Source organism: Coenobita brevimanus, chromosome 24 (assembly GCF_032717465.1).
Source record: "Coenobita brevimanus isolate Jiangsu-jjx chromosome 24, ASM3271746v2, whole genome shotgun sequence".
Taxonomy (NCBI): domain Eukaryota; kingdom Metazoa; phylum Arthropoda; class Malacostraca; order Decapoda; family Coenobitidae; genus Coenobita; species Coenobita brevimanus.
This window is the reverse complement of record NC_136977.1, coordinates 40,011,493-40,026,032: the sequence shown is the minus strand read 5'-3', so window position 1 is coordinate 40,026,032 and position 14,540 is coordinate 40,011,493. Positions and strand designations below refer to the sequence as shown.

Here is a 14,540-nt window from a genome sequence, read left to right as displayed (position 1 = left end):
AACTAAGACTAGCTTTGGTTGGTTCTATCTTTAACGTATCTAAATCTCTACATAAAATACACAGTCCATTCCTAAGGTCCAGTAATCCTCCTACGCACAATAGATGGTGTCACACACCTTCACATTTCCCCACTTTAGCACGAATAAAACCGTCCATACTAAAGACATGGTCAGGTAGTGTACAATATTAGTGGAAATATTTTATGGAACATCGATGGGTTTTTGAATTTCGTGGCTCCATCTTAATTACTAGTAAGCTACCTGTATCCAGACCTACCTAAGAAACAGAAAACCTTAAGTAATGCACTGTCTTAGGTATATCCGGTGTATGAATAAGAAATTGGACTGTAATACATACGTAATGCGTGAACTATAATCCGTCTTTATGATCCCAGTGATTCTTCTTTAACCTCTGACTTGAACCAGATTTTTTTTTTTAAATCTTGCTATGACCAGGTGATTTTTTTTTTTTTTTTTCGGCTTAGGAGATCACCTATATAGTGAAAGGCTTAGTCAATGCTATATTAAATCTCTCAGGTTTCAAAAGTCATTCCTAAGCGTAATCAAACCGTTTGGTTGTAGCTTGAGTAACATAAAACCTCACAACGTAAAGGGGTTTAATAAACTAGGAGTCACATGTGAAGACAGATTCATACTTTAAGTAAGAAGTTTTAATCGCGTATGTACCCTACCAGTTTCCACTCTGTATGTGTCGGGGTATAAGAGTCGAAGCCTTTGTCATCTTGTCTGCTTCCCCCAGGCTCACTCTTGCGAACTCCGTGCGAGGTGATGTAGGAAAGCTCGGCTGGATTTGCCTTCACTTGACTCTCCAGCATTCGCCTACCGGGGTCTTCGATGCTTGGTTGCGGAGAGAGCGAATATATGCGCTGAACTCTCCTCTAGATATATTACTGCCTCACTTGCTTTTGTTTTTGTTTACCATTAGGGTGTTTATCAGCTAGGTTAGTTAGTACTCATTCTCCTCCCTTCCCTATTTAGAGACATGTTAGGTGTTTGTATCTATTCCTGAGATTATCTTTGCTTACTTACCTCTGTGGTGAATCCCCCACTGATCGTTCTGGGGTGAGTATAAACATAGACGTGACCTGAATGTAGATTGAGAGGATTTTCTCAGCCTTAGCTGTTTTTCCCTGGGTGTCTTGTCCCTTGTTCGTTTTCTCTCTCTCTCTCTCTTTCTCTCTCTCTCTTTCCTGCTTCCTCCGGAAGGGGAAGGTGGATACTATGTTGGATCTTCCCCAGTTCCTCTCCCTCCCTTAAGGAGGGAGGTGGCTCTGACACCTTGACTGCGACACGAACTGACTTAAGGAATGGTTGCCCCCAAACTCTATCACTGCTAGCCATCCCACAACATAATGCGACATTTGTACAGCTACATGCTATTGATTCTACTTCCCTGGCTAGCTTCAATCATTTTCTCATTAAGAAGGTAACTGAAGCCTGTGCTGGTGAAGTTGAACAGGTTAACCCCTTAACCGCGGGGCATCACTTTCGTGATGCTCGGGCGCAATGGATCATACCGCGGGGCGTCACTTTTGTGATTCTGTGTTATTTTGAATTATCCCGGGCTTTCAAGTGGTGGCTTGTATCATCTATCAGTACTGCCAATGTCCAACACTAGTCAGCACTCCAAATCTCATCTGTACTCCCATCCATTGTTGACATTTTAGCGATTTTCCCCCCTTCCTGACTCCCCTCCCTACCTCCCCTCCATTACCCTGTCCTCTCACCTCCCAGGCCGCGCTGCGCTAAGCAAATCTCCCCCGGATTTTTCCACAGATTTCATCCATTGAAATAAGCCCTATGCCCTATACTTATACAAAATAATATATACCAAAAAAAAAATAAGGTAAGTGATAGTGGTATACACCAGGCACACCTCACATGCATTCATTCGCTACATTACCACGGTAATTTCCCCTTTGAATTATGCCTTGTAATCTATGTCTGTAATAAAAATATATATCAGAAAGGAAGGGAGAAGATTAAGTGACATTTACATTCACCTGGAACTACCTATTTCTTTATGTATTGCCGAGATTTTCTACCAATAATTTATTAGCATGTAAGTTAGCAGCTGTCATCCTCATTGTCACCGTCAACCCTTGCCTTCTCAGATAAGCTGCGGCATTTAGTTCCTTGTCCTCCGCTGTGGTCAAAACATGTCGCACTCGCACCCCGTGATTTCTGCCGCTTCTGTGCCCATTGCAAAGGGCCCCGTGACCTCTACACCCAGAAAAAGTCATGAGGGAAGCAGGAAAGGACTAAGTGACTCTGCAGTGGAACGTGAACTAGTGGAATTGTCAATGGTGATGATGGATAGTGATTTTGACCCTTCAGGGGAATCGTGTGATGAGCCGGGTGAGGAAATCGTGCCAGAAAGTACTAGTACGAGTGCTTCAGTGTCCAAAGTTATCCCTAGCTCCAAGGGAAAGGAGCCGTTAGTGCAGAAAGGGAAGGAATTTGGGAAGGGAGTGAAAAGGCGGCATGTTAGCCCCAGAACAATGGCCCCGCGTGACCCAGCTCGCTATGAGTCCCAAGTTTGATTCACCTCCCCATTCCCCAAGCCCCACTTCACTCATTTCTTCCTCTTCTTCTGCTGAATTATCTCCGGAGTCTTCATCGTCGGAGTCACCATCAGCATCAACAGTGAAGGCAGGACGTAGAGGAAGAGGTAAATCCCTGACCCGTAAAAGTAGAGTTGCTACTAGAGTAAGGGCTGCTAGTGCTGTATGGCAACTCAGGGTCAGTGCAAGTGACCTTGAACGTGGTAAATCTCCCTCACAGCCACCCACCACCCTCACCCATCCTACACCGCCACGATAGGGAATCCTGGACGCCTTTGCGTGGACGGAAGGGTCCGATTTTGTGCCAGAACATTTAGTTTTTGATGAGAGTTCCTCAGGAGTACAGCCTGCCTTCACTCTTGACGATGATGCTGAGTGTGTGGACTTCCTTTTGGCCTTCCTAGATGACGAAGTCATGCAGCACATATGTGATGAGACCAACAGGTATGAATCACAACGTGCTGCAAGTGGTACAGGTGCAGCCAAGATGCAACAGTGGTCCATGCTGGGAGTGCAGGAGCTATATGTGTTCTTTGCCCTCATGCTTCTCATGCCACGCTCAAAGAAGCATGAGTTGGAAGAATACTGGTCCATGGACCCCTTACTACCCTCACCCACCTTCAATAAGTACATGGCCAGAGATCGCTTCCGGAACATCATGGGAAACCTGCTGTTTGCCGACAACGATGTACCTTCCCAAACCGACCCACTCTGGAAGATCCGGGAGATTCTGAGCAGAATGAAGGATAAGTTTATGTCATTCTTCCACCCCTTTCAGAAGGTTGTCATTGACGAATCCTTGGTTTTGTTCAGAGGACATCTTCGGTTTGTACACTACATTCCAAGCAAATGCCATAGCTTTGGAATCAAGTTCTTTGTACTGTGCGACTGTAAGATGGGGTACATCCTTGACTTCGTCATTTATTCAGCCAGCACTGTCGATCTGGATAAAACACATCCCCTTGGCTTCTCAGGCTGTGTAGTGAAAGTGCTCCTTGAAAAGTATTTTGGTGGGAATCATGTGCTGTATACAGACAACTATTATACAGCACTGGAACTTGCCAAATACCTTTCAGAGCACGACATTGGCTCCTGCAGCACTGTCAAAAGTAATCGTGCCCACTTCCCTAAATTCCCAGAGGCAGGAACCTCGCAGCGAGGAGACGTGCACCTACGCAAGTCTGAGAAGATGCTGGCAATTCGGTGGCATGACAAGAGGGTCGTGCACATGCTCACCACTGTACATAAGGGGGAAATGACAGACAGTGGGAAAGTCGACCGTAGGAAAGGCGAACCTGTGATGAAACCTGATGCTGTGTTAGACTACAATATCAACATGTGGCTGGTGGACAAGTCCGAGATGATGATTGGTGAGATCGACTGCCTCAGGAAGAATACTAGGTGGTACAGGAAAGTTTTTCTGCATCTCATAGACATGACGATGCTGAACGCCTTCATGTACAAGATGAAAGTCAAGCCACCTAAGTCCTTCTCCCTGAGGTTGTTCGCCAGGACTTGTGTTCAGCAGCTGCTGGAAAGATATGGTAGGGTGACAGCAGCAACTCCAAGGCGCCATCCAGTAACACTTCCCGACAGACTTGAGCAGGGGGCTTATATGGATCGGCACAGACTGGTGCTAATGCCTGCCACAGGCAAGAGGAAGGCTGCGATTCGCAGGTGCCAGGTGTATGCACATACCCCTCGATGCACACCTGAGCACAAACGCACCTCTTGGCAGTGCGCTGAGTGCCAGGTTCCCCTCTGTGTTACCTGCTTCTTTGATTACCACAGCCAGAAGCAGTTCTAAAAGTGCAAGTGGGAAAGGAGAGCAATGTGAAAATAATATGTAAATAATGTGTAAATAGCAAGTGAAAGCAATGGATGTTCAGTACATATGATTGAACAGTGTATTATAGTTTTATCTTACTGAAAGTGACAGTGAATAACATAGTGTAAGTAAAATAGAAGGGTAAATATTGAAAATACAATAGAAAATGTAAATAGTAATGTAAGTAATTAGTAATATAAGAATATGAGTACAAATACTTTATGTTATAACAGTGAAAGTGAATCCGTGGCTCTCTACATATTTTACTGAATGAAAAATTGAATGATTTCAGTGACAATAAACTATTACTACTGAAGGAAACTTATGAATAAAAACTCCAGATATATATAAGTGTTATATAGTAATAGAAATATAAAGTGTGAGGGGTTTTATGAATAATAAATGACAGAGTACCAAGAGTGAACTAGCGTAAGTGGGAAGGTCATACGCGCTCGTAATTTTCATTGTTTTCACAGTGTTTTTTTTTTTTTTGGAGTATGGATCCCAAACTACTTGATAATCATAAAGTAGTGTTTATAGTGTTAATATCTGGCTGTGGTAATCATATTACGGGTTGTTGGGAAGTGTAAAGTGGAGACTTCGTTACCCAAATTCAGAGGTCCTACGGTAATGGACGAAGGCTCAACAAACATTCCATGAGAAAGCTGAAGTTATGTGCCATAAGTATATATAATTTTAATATTCTAGGCATAATAACTGATTTTTGGCAAATATTTTTTGAGAGTCTGTCGGAGCCCAAATAACCACGCGGGACACGCAAAATATTGGTAAACATGCCCGCGGTGTAAGGGTTAAAAAACTTGATTGTTGAGACCTCCTTGTCAAAACCTGTTACGACGTTGAGCCAAGGATCCCTCACTCCATGAATTCATGCAAGGGAATTATCATTTGTAGGGCTCTCCTGGTCATGGAAGAGAATGATATCATACGTGAACTTGCTATGCAAGATGTCTTTGAAGCGAGATTCATTACTAGATTCTCGGACGCATAAGGAAGAAGACTGCAACAGCTGTACTGACTTTTGGAAAAGTTGCACTCCCATCGAGGATCAAAGCTGGTTACGAAATTCTTAACATAAGACCGTATATCCCTAATCCTCTTAGATGTTCAGAATGTCAACTCTATGGACATGCATATACCGTAAGACTTGCCGGGCTTCTGGCTCAGTGTGTGGCAGGTGTGCAACTGTGGGTCATTCTGCTGTCCACTGTATTTCCCTGGTTGAATGTTGCTTTATTGCAAGGGTACTCACTCCACTTTCTCAAGGGATTGTACTAAGTGGAAAGACAAGAAAGAGGTCTGCACAGTGAAGGCAAGGCAACGGAGGGCTTATCCTACTACAATGCCAGGAAGAAGGTTGGGAAGTTGCATGCTTCTCCCAAACCTAATGTCCCCTATGCATCGGCGGTTATGTCCCGTCTCGTGATGTGCACAGTGGAGACTCAAACTGACCCTGTCCCCAGCACTCATGTCACTAGTTTAACTCCCTCGTCTGCTCCTCCTGTACATCCCAACTCTCTCACTGATATTGCAACAACCACTTACTCTCAGGCTGCTGCTGATTATCAGTCAGTAAGACCTAAACTGAAGTCTGACTAGTCTGATATGATTAACCTGACCACCCTTTCAAAGTCACGTCCTTATGTTTTTCCTGCTCCTGCTCCAGCGAGGGAGAGAAGAGTTAGATCTTCCTTGGGGAGTGGGGGTCTGGGAACCACATAACTGATGAATCAATGGAGGTTTCCGTTAACAATAACCAGGATCTTTTCCCCGGTTGTCATACACCTGCCGGCGGGGGATCAAAGAAAGCTAAGCACACAGGCCCATCCCATAAATCTTAAACCGTCATATTCAGTATTATTCAGTGGGACTGTAGGTCTATTGGGAATAAACTAAAAAATTTAAGCCTTTTGTTAGCTTTACATAAGCTGAATGTTGTCTGTTTACATGAGACTCGACCTCAGTTCAAACACTACCATTCGTATAGAAGATATGGGGATCATGGCAAAATGCCATATACTCACACAAATCACTCACACACGGAAATGGTGCTGTATTCTACACTGGCAGCTACCGTGTGCAGGGTGAAATTTGGCAACATGTATCTGTCTATTTGTTCTATCCCACTGACTTGTTCCCATTGATGGTGATGCTTTCATTTCACTTATCCATCAACTTCTGGGCCACAGATTAATTTTAGACGATGTTAATGCCTATCACTATCAGTGTGTAAGCTTTAGGAGTGATGGTAAGGGGGGACAAGTAGCCGACCTAGTACTTCAGTCAAAGCCTCTGTCTTCTAAACAATGGTAGAGCGAATCGTGTAGACGACCACACTGGCAACATGACATGTATAAATCTGTCCTTGTCGTCTCCCGATGTACACATTAACATCTCTTGGGACCAGTATGACAACCCGATGGGTAGCGAACATTTCTCTTGATCTGTCTTTCTTATTCACGTGATGAATACCGGCCTCCCCCACCACTTAAAGTTAACTTTAAGAAAGGAGATTGGAAGAACTACTCACGGGTCACCAATCGAGATAATATCGGGAGATAACATTAATGAGAAAGTTGCACACCTACAGTCTTACATTACACATACAGCTGAGGCCGCTGTTCCCAAGACATCTACCATTATCCCAAACAAGCATAGTTCTGTGATGGACACCAGACTGCTGACAAGCACTCACTAAGTGCAATAGGAGATACAGAATTTTTTAGAAAAAGCCAGCAAACTCAGCCTTTATTGCCGATAAAGCGGCATAGGCTGAGGCAAGGAGGACAATTAAAGCGGCAAAACGGAATAATTGTAGTTTTGTGTCCACAGTGAATTCTCACCCCCTTAAGTCAGGTCTGGTCCAGTGACAGGTCCCAGCCACCCAGTCACTGGTCACCACACCTGAGGTGGCTGGGAATGTCATTGACGATCTCGTGGACATTACCAATACTGTTGCCGACCATTTTGCCAAGGTAAGCAGCTCAACCAACTACGATCCTTGCTCCCCACCATAAGGCATAAGCATACGGCTGAGATGCAGAATTTAGACTGCCACAGAAGACGGAGATATCAGCCACATTTCCAAATTTACACTAGATGAATTTCTTGCCCTGAAATCCTGTAAAGCCTCCAGTCCCGGTCCATCAACCATTACGTACGATATGAGTCAGCATCTTACTCAGGCTAACCTTAGTAAGATGTTAGAAGTGTATAACGAAATTTGGGCGTCTTGCACGTTTCCAGTCTCATGGCACTACACGCAAGTCATACCGATACCACACCAGGATGGTCACCTTATGAGTCCCAGTTCATTTCGACCTATTGCGTTGACTGTCTATGTAATGCCTTTAAACATGTGGTTAATAAAAGTTACGTTTTGTTTTAGGGTCAAAGGGTGTGTTAAATGATCAACAGACTGGATTCCGTAAACACAGGTCCACTCTGGATCATTTAGTGCACCTGGAACATTGCATAGCTGAGGCTTTTGCCAATCACGAATTTATGATAGGAATATTTTTTTTGGATATTTAGAAGGCTTATGACATGACCTAGCAAAACGAAATACTATGTCAATTCTTTACTTATGGCTTGAGGTAACTTGCCATTTTTTTTTTTTTCCAGAACTTCCTTACTGAGAGAACGTTTTCTGTCAGGCTGTCCTGTTACTTTACATCGGACATATTTGTCCAGGAGAACGGGGTACCACAAGGAAGTGTGCTTAGCCCTACTTTATTTAGTGTTGTCATATATTCCATCGTCTGCTTCCATCCCCAGGATGCTTAGATACTCACTCAGTGCTGATGATTGTGCAATATGGCACTCTTCCCGCACTGCACAATCCTCTGCACGGCAGATTCAAATGACACTTGAATCTGTTCAACATTGGACCCTGGAGTTGGGATTTAAATTTTCCGTTCCTAAGTGTATTGCTGTTGCTTTTACTTGTAATCTTAACATACCTCCTTTGCAATTAACTTTAGATAATCAGCCGATATCCATTCAAAATTCGGTAAGATTCCTGTGTCTTCATTTTGACAGTAGGCTCAGTTGGATAAAACAAATTAATCATTTTTTTGCTACTTGTAAAAAAGTAAACGTCCTTAAGTTTTTTTCCGATAAATCCTGGGAAGAAGACAGAACGTTTTCACTGATGGTGTGTAAGTCCCTTATCCATTCTAAACGTGACTATGGCTAACAAGTGTATTGGTCGGCATCAGATACTGCACTCCTTAGACTAGATATGCTTCAGAACGTGTGCTTGCATATATGTCTTGGAGCCCTTTGATGTACTCGTGTGTAGCGGTTGGAAGTGGAGGCTAATGTGCCTCCCCTCCCTCTACAGCGAGACCACCTGCTGTTTTCATACGGTGTCACCACCCGCTGCAAACGTTCACTTGGCCCTCCTGCTTGTTGGATCCTCCTACAGTGAGAATACCTGCTGTATGCGGCCCTCAAGTTTGTGGCTGTGAGGCTTCACTTCCTCTGTGAGTTGTTAGGGTATGACATTCCTAATTGGGATCAAATTTTGACATCAAAAATAGCTCCCTGGGAGTCAGTACCACCATCAACATTGACCAACTCCCCGTCGCTAAGTCTAGGGGACCAGAGGTGGAGGTACGACAGTTGTTCCGGATGATACTCATTAGAAACCTAGCGTCATTCCACTTGTACTCCAGTGGCTCTAAGTTGGATGAATGTGTGGGTGCGAGTATGTGGTCTATGGAGTGCCGCATCCATTTTCGCTTGCCCACTACCCCATACGTCTGTATTTACTGCCCAACTCTGCCATAGATCAAGCTATAGACTTTGCTTTGTGTTCAAATCATGACAGTTTTTTTTTTTTTTTTTTTTTACTAAGTCCGCTTTTAAGGCATTTCATTTATGTAGGACTGATTCACGTGAGGTCCTGGACTGCATTATCAATAAGCTGCATACATGTGCTAAATCCTTCTCTCTGATCAGGGTGCCAGGTCATTGCGGTGTTTACAGCAACAGGCAGGCTGATATACTAGCTTAATCGGCTGTAGAACTCTTGGAGACTTGGAACATTCCAAGTGAGGTACAGTCTAGTGTCTCTTTCGGAAAGAATTCATCCTCTGTGACAAAGTCAGTGGACTGACCCGGCAATTCCATCAGTCAAAAGGACCATATGTGACTGTTCCAGTTCCTCCAGAGGAACCAGGTGGAAGGAGGTTGTTTCAGTCCGCCTTCGAGTGAACTCCACCTTACTGACACATATGTAACCATATATGAAAAATTCTCTGACTATCTTACTTCTAAGGTGAAACACATCCTGTTAATCTCTCCTTTCTCTGAAATCTCTATTATTAGAGATTTCAATGTTCACCACCAACTTTGGCTCTCCTCTCCTTTCAGTGATCTGCCTGGTGGACAAGCCTACATCTTTTCTATCCTTAATGACCTACAGCAACATGTATAGCACCCTATCTGTATCCCTGACTGCCTTAACCCTTACACCGCGGGCATGTTTACCAATGTTTTGCGTGTCCCGCGGAGTTATTCGGGCTCCGACAGACTTTCAAAAAATATTTGCCAAAAATCAGTTATTAGTCCTAAAATATTAAAATTAAATATGCTTATGGCACATACCTTCAGCTTTCTCATGGAATGTTTGTTGAGCCTTCGTCCGTTACCGTAGGACTTGTGGAGACCTCTGAAGTTGGGTAACGAAGTCTCCACTTTACACTTCCCAACAACCCGTAATATGATTACCACAGCCAGATATTAACACTATAAACGCTACTCTATGATTATCAAGTAGTTTGGGATCCATACTCCAAAAAAAAAAACACACTGTGAAAGCAATGAAAATTACGAGCGCGTATGACCTTCCCACTTGCGCTAGTTCGCTCTTGGTACTCTGTCATTTATTATTCATAAAACCCCTCACACTTTATATTTCTATTACTATATAACACTTATATATATCTGGAGTTTTTATCCATAAGTTACCTTCAGTAGTATTAGTTTATTGTCACTGAAGTCATTCAATTTTTCATTCAGTAAAATACGTAGAGAGCCACGGATTCACTTTCACTGTTAAAACATAAAGTATTTGTACTCATATTCTTATATTACTAATTACTTACATTACTATTTACATTTTCTATTGTATTTTCAATATTTACCCTTCTATTTTACTTACACTATGTTATTCACTGTCACTTTCAGTAAGATAAAACTATAATACACTGTTCAATCATATGTACTGAACATCCATTGCTTTCACTTGCTATTTACACATTATTTACACATTATTCACACATTATTTTCACATTACTTTCCTTTCGCACTTGCACTTTTAGAACTGCTTCTGGCTGTGGTAATCAAAGAAGCAGGTAACACAGAGGGGAACCTGGCACTCAGCGCACTGCCAAGAGGTGCGTTTGTGCTCAGGTGTGCGTCGGGTGGTATGTGCATACACCTGGCACCTGCGGATCACAGCCTTCCTCTTGCCTGTGGCAGGCATTAGCACCAGTCTGTGCCGATCCATATAAGCCCCCTGCTCAAGTCTGTTGGGAAGTGTTACTGGATGGCGCCTTGGAGTTGCTGCTGTCACCCTACCATATCTTTCCAGCAGCTGTTGAACACAAGTCCTGGCGAACAACCTCAGGGAGAAGGACTTAGGTGGCTTGACCTTCATCTTGTACATGATGAAGGCGTTCAGCATCGTCATGTCTATGAGATGCAGAAAAACTTTCCTGTACCACCTAGTATTCTTCCTGAGGCAGTCGATCTCACCAATCATCATCTCGGACTTGTCCACCAGCCGCCTGATGATATTGTAGTCTAACACAGCATCAGGTTTCATCACAGGTTCGCCTGTCCTACGGTCGACCTTCCCACTGTCTGTCATTTCCCCCTTATGAACGGTGGTGAGCATGTGCACGACCCTCTTGTCATGCCACCATATTGCCAGCATCTTCTCAGACTTGCGTAGGTGCACGTCTCCTCGCTGCTAGGTTCCTGCCTCTGGGAATTTAGGGAAGTGGGCACGATTACTTTTGACAGTGCTGCAGGAGCCAATGCCGTGCTCTGAAAGGTATTTGGCAAGTTTCGGTGCTGTATAATAGTTGTCTGTATACAGCACATGATTCCCACCAAAATACTTTTCAAGGAGCACTTTCACTACACAGCCTGAGAAGCCAAGGGGGTGTGTTTTATCCAGATCGACAGTGCTGGCTGAATAAATGACGAAGTCAAGGATGTACCCCGTCTTACAGTCGCACTGTACAAAGAACTTGATTCCAAAGCGATGGCGTTTGCTTGGAATGTACTGTACAAACCGAAGACGTCCTCTGAACAAAACCAAGGATTCGTCAATGACAACCTTCTGAAAGGGGTGGAAGAATGACATAAACTTATCCTTCATTCTGCTCAGAATCTCCCGGATCTTCCAGAGTGGGTCAGTTTGGGAAGGTACATCATTGTCGGCAAAGTGCAGGTTTCCCATGATGTTCTGGAAGCGATCTCTGGCCATGTACTTATTGAAGGTGAGTGAGGGTAGTAAGGGGTCCATGGACCAGTATTCTTCCAACTCATGCTTCTTTGAGTGTGGCATGAGAAGCATGAGGGCAAAGAACACATATAGCTCCTGCACTCCCAGCATGGACCACTGTTGCATCTTGGCTGCACCTGTACCACTTGCAGCACGTTGTGATTCATACCCGTTGGTCTCATCACATATGTGCTGCATGACTTCGTCATCTAGGAAGGCCAAAAGAAAGTCCACACACTCAGCATCATCGTCAATAGTGAAGACAGGCTGTACTCCTGAGGAACTCTCATCAAAAACTAAATGTTCTGGCACAAAATCGGACCCTTCCGTCCACGCAAAGGCGTCCAGGATTCCCTATCGTGGCGGTGTAGGATGGGTGAGGGTGGTGGGTGGCTGTGAGGGAGATTTACCACGTTCAAGGTCACTCGCACTGACCCTGAGTTGCCGTACAGCACTAGCAGCCCTTACTCTAGTAGCAACTCTACTTTTACAGGTCAGGGATTTACCTCTTCCTCTACGGCCTGCCTTCACTGTTGATGCTGATGGTGACTCCGACGACGAAGACTCCGGAGATAATTCAGCAGAAGAAGAGGAAGAAATGAGTGAAGTGGGGCTTGGGGAACGGGGAGGTGAATCAAACTTGGGACTCATGGTGAGCTGGGTCACGCGGGGCCATTGTTCTGGGGCTAACATGCCGCCTTTTCACTCCCTTCCCAAATTCCTTCCCTTTCTGCACTAACGGCTCCTTTTCCTTGGAGCTAGGGATAACTTTGGACACTGAAGCACTCGTACTAGTACTTTCTGGCACGATTTCCTCACCCGGCTCATCACACGATTCCCCTGAAGGGTCAAAATCACTATCCATCATCACCATTGACAATTCCACTAGTTCACGTTCCACTGCAGAGTCACTTAGTCCTTTCCTGCTTCCCTCATAACTTTTTCTGGGTGTAGAGATCACGGGGCCCTTTGCAATGGGCACAGAAGCGGCAGAAATGGCGGGGTGCGAGTGCGACATGTTTTGACCACAGCGGAGGACAAGGAACTAAATGCCGCGGCTTATCTGAGAAGGCAAGGGTTGACGGTGACAATGAGGATGACAGCTGCTAACTTACATGCTAATAAATTATTGGTAGAAAATCTCGGCAATACATAAAGAAATAGGTAGTTCCAGGTGAATGTAAATGTCACTTAGGCTTCTCCCTTCCTTTCTGATATATATTTTCATTACAGAAATAGATTACAAGGCATAATTCAAAGGGGAAATTACCGTGGTAATGTAGCAAATGAATGCATGTGAGGTGTTGTCAGGTGATAATTAGCCAATTCCTGGTGTATACCACTATCACTTACCTTATTTTTTTTTGGTATATATTATTTTGTATAAGTATAGGGCATAGGGCTTATTTCAATGGATGAAATCTGTGGAAAAATCCAGGGGAGATTTGCTTAGCGCAGCGCAGCCTGGGAGGTGAGAGGATAGGGTAATGGAGGGGAGTCAGGAAGGGGGGAAAATCGCTAAAATGTCAACAATGGATGGGAGTACAGATGAGATTTGGAGTGCTGACTAGTATTGGACATTGGCAGTACTGATAGATGATACAAGCCACCACTTGAAAGCCCGGGATAATTCAAAATAACACAGAATCACAAAAGTGACGCCCCGCGGTATGATCCATTGCGCCCGAGTGTCACGAAAGTGACGCCCCATGGTTAAGGGATTAGAGAGAGTTCCAACATACTTGACCTCTTCCTTACAACTAATCCTTCTGCTTACTCAGTTAATCGTTCCTCTCCTTTGGGGCCCTCCGATTACAACCTAATTACCTTAACCTGTCATATCGTTCCAACAAGGCCTGTGGACCCTCCCAAAAAGCGTTGGTTGTGGCACTTTGGAGCTGCTGATTGAGAGGCCCTCAGGCAGCACTTCTTTGATTTCCCTAATTATTGCTATCATGGCAGAGAGCCATCTGTGCCCTGCGTATTACGGAGGCTATTCTCTCGAGCATTTAAGCATACATTCCTTTCTCGTATCCTTTGAGTAATGTAAAAAAAAAAAATTGTCAAAAACAAAGAGAAGACCTACAAAAGGTACTGGAGCCAACTCACCCCTGAATCCCATATCTTTTATGTTTCTGCCCAGAATCGTGCTAAGTCTGTCGTTCGCTCTGCTAATAATAATTTCATTCGTACTAAATGTTCTGAACTCCAACTCCAATTCTTCCCGCTCCTTCTGACACCTTGCCAAAAACCTTTCTAACAACTTGACTTCATCATCCTTCCCTCGTCTTTTTGACTCTGATGGCCCTGTGGCTATTTCTTCTACTGATAAAGCAGGACTCTTCGTTCTTTCTTCTCCAATTCCACCTTAGACGATTCCTGTGCTGTTCCTCCTTCAGTTCCACCTAAGACAGTTCCAGTGCTGTTCCCTCTTCACATCCCCCCTCTGATTTCCTCATAGCTGACATTAAAACTTCTTCATTTGATGTAATATATTCGTAATTGTTCCTTTTTATGTATTTTTTACACAAATTTGACATGTACCTGATTATGTTGTAGTAGTATAGTAATGAGTTAACATATG

The 14,540-nt window shown here is 44.0% G+C and overlaps 1 pseudogene; it reads right to left on the bottom strand.

The window, feature by feature from the left end:
• Nucleotides 1-7,400, bottom strand: part of LOC145393358 (protein GVQW3 pseudogene) — a 10,420-nt pseudogene extending 3,020 nt beyond the window's left edge.
• Nucleotides 7,401-14,540: the final 7,140 nt, after the last annotated feature.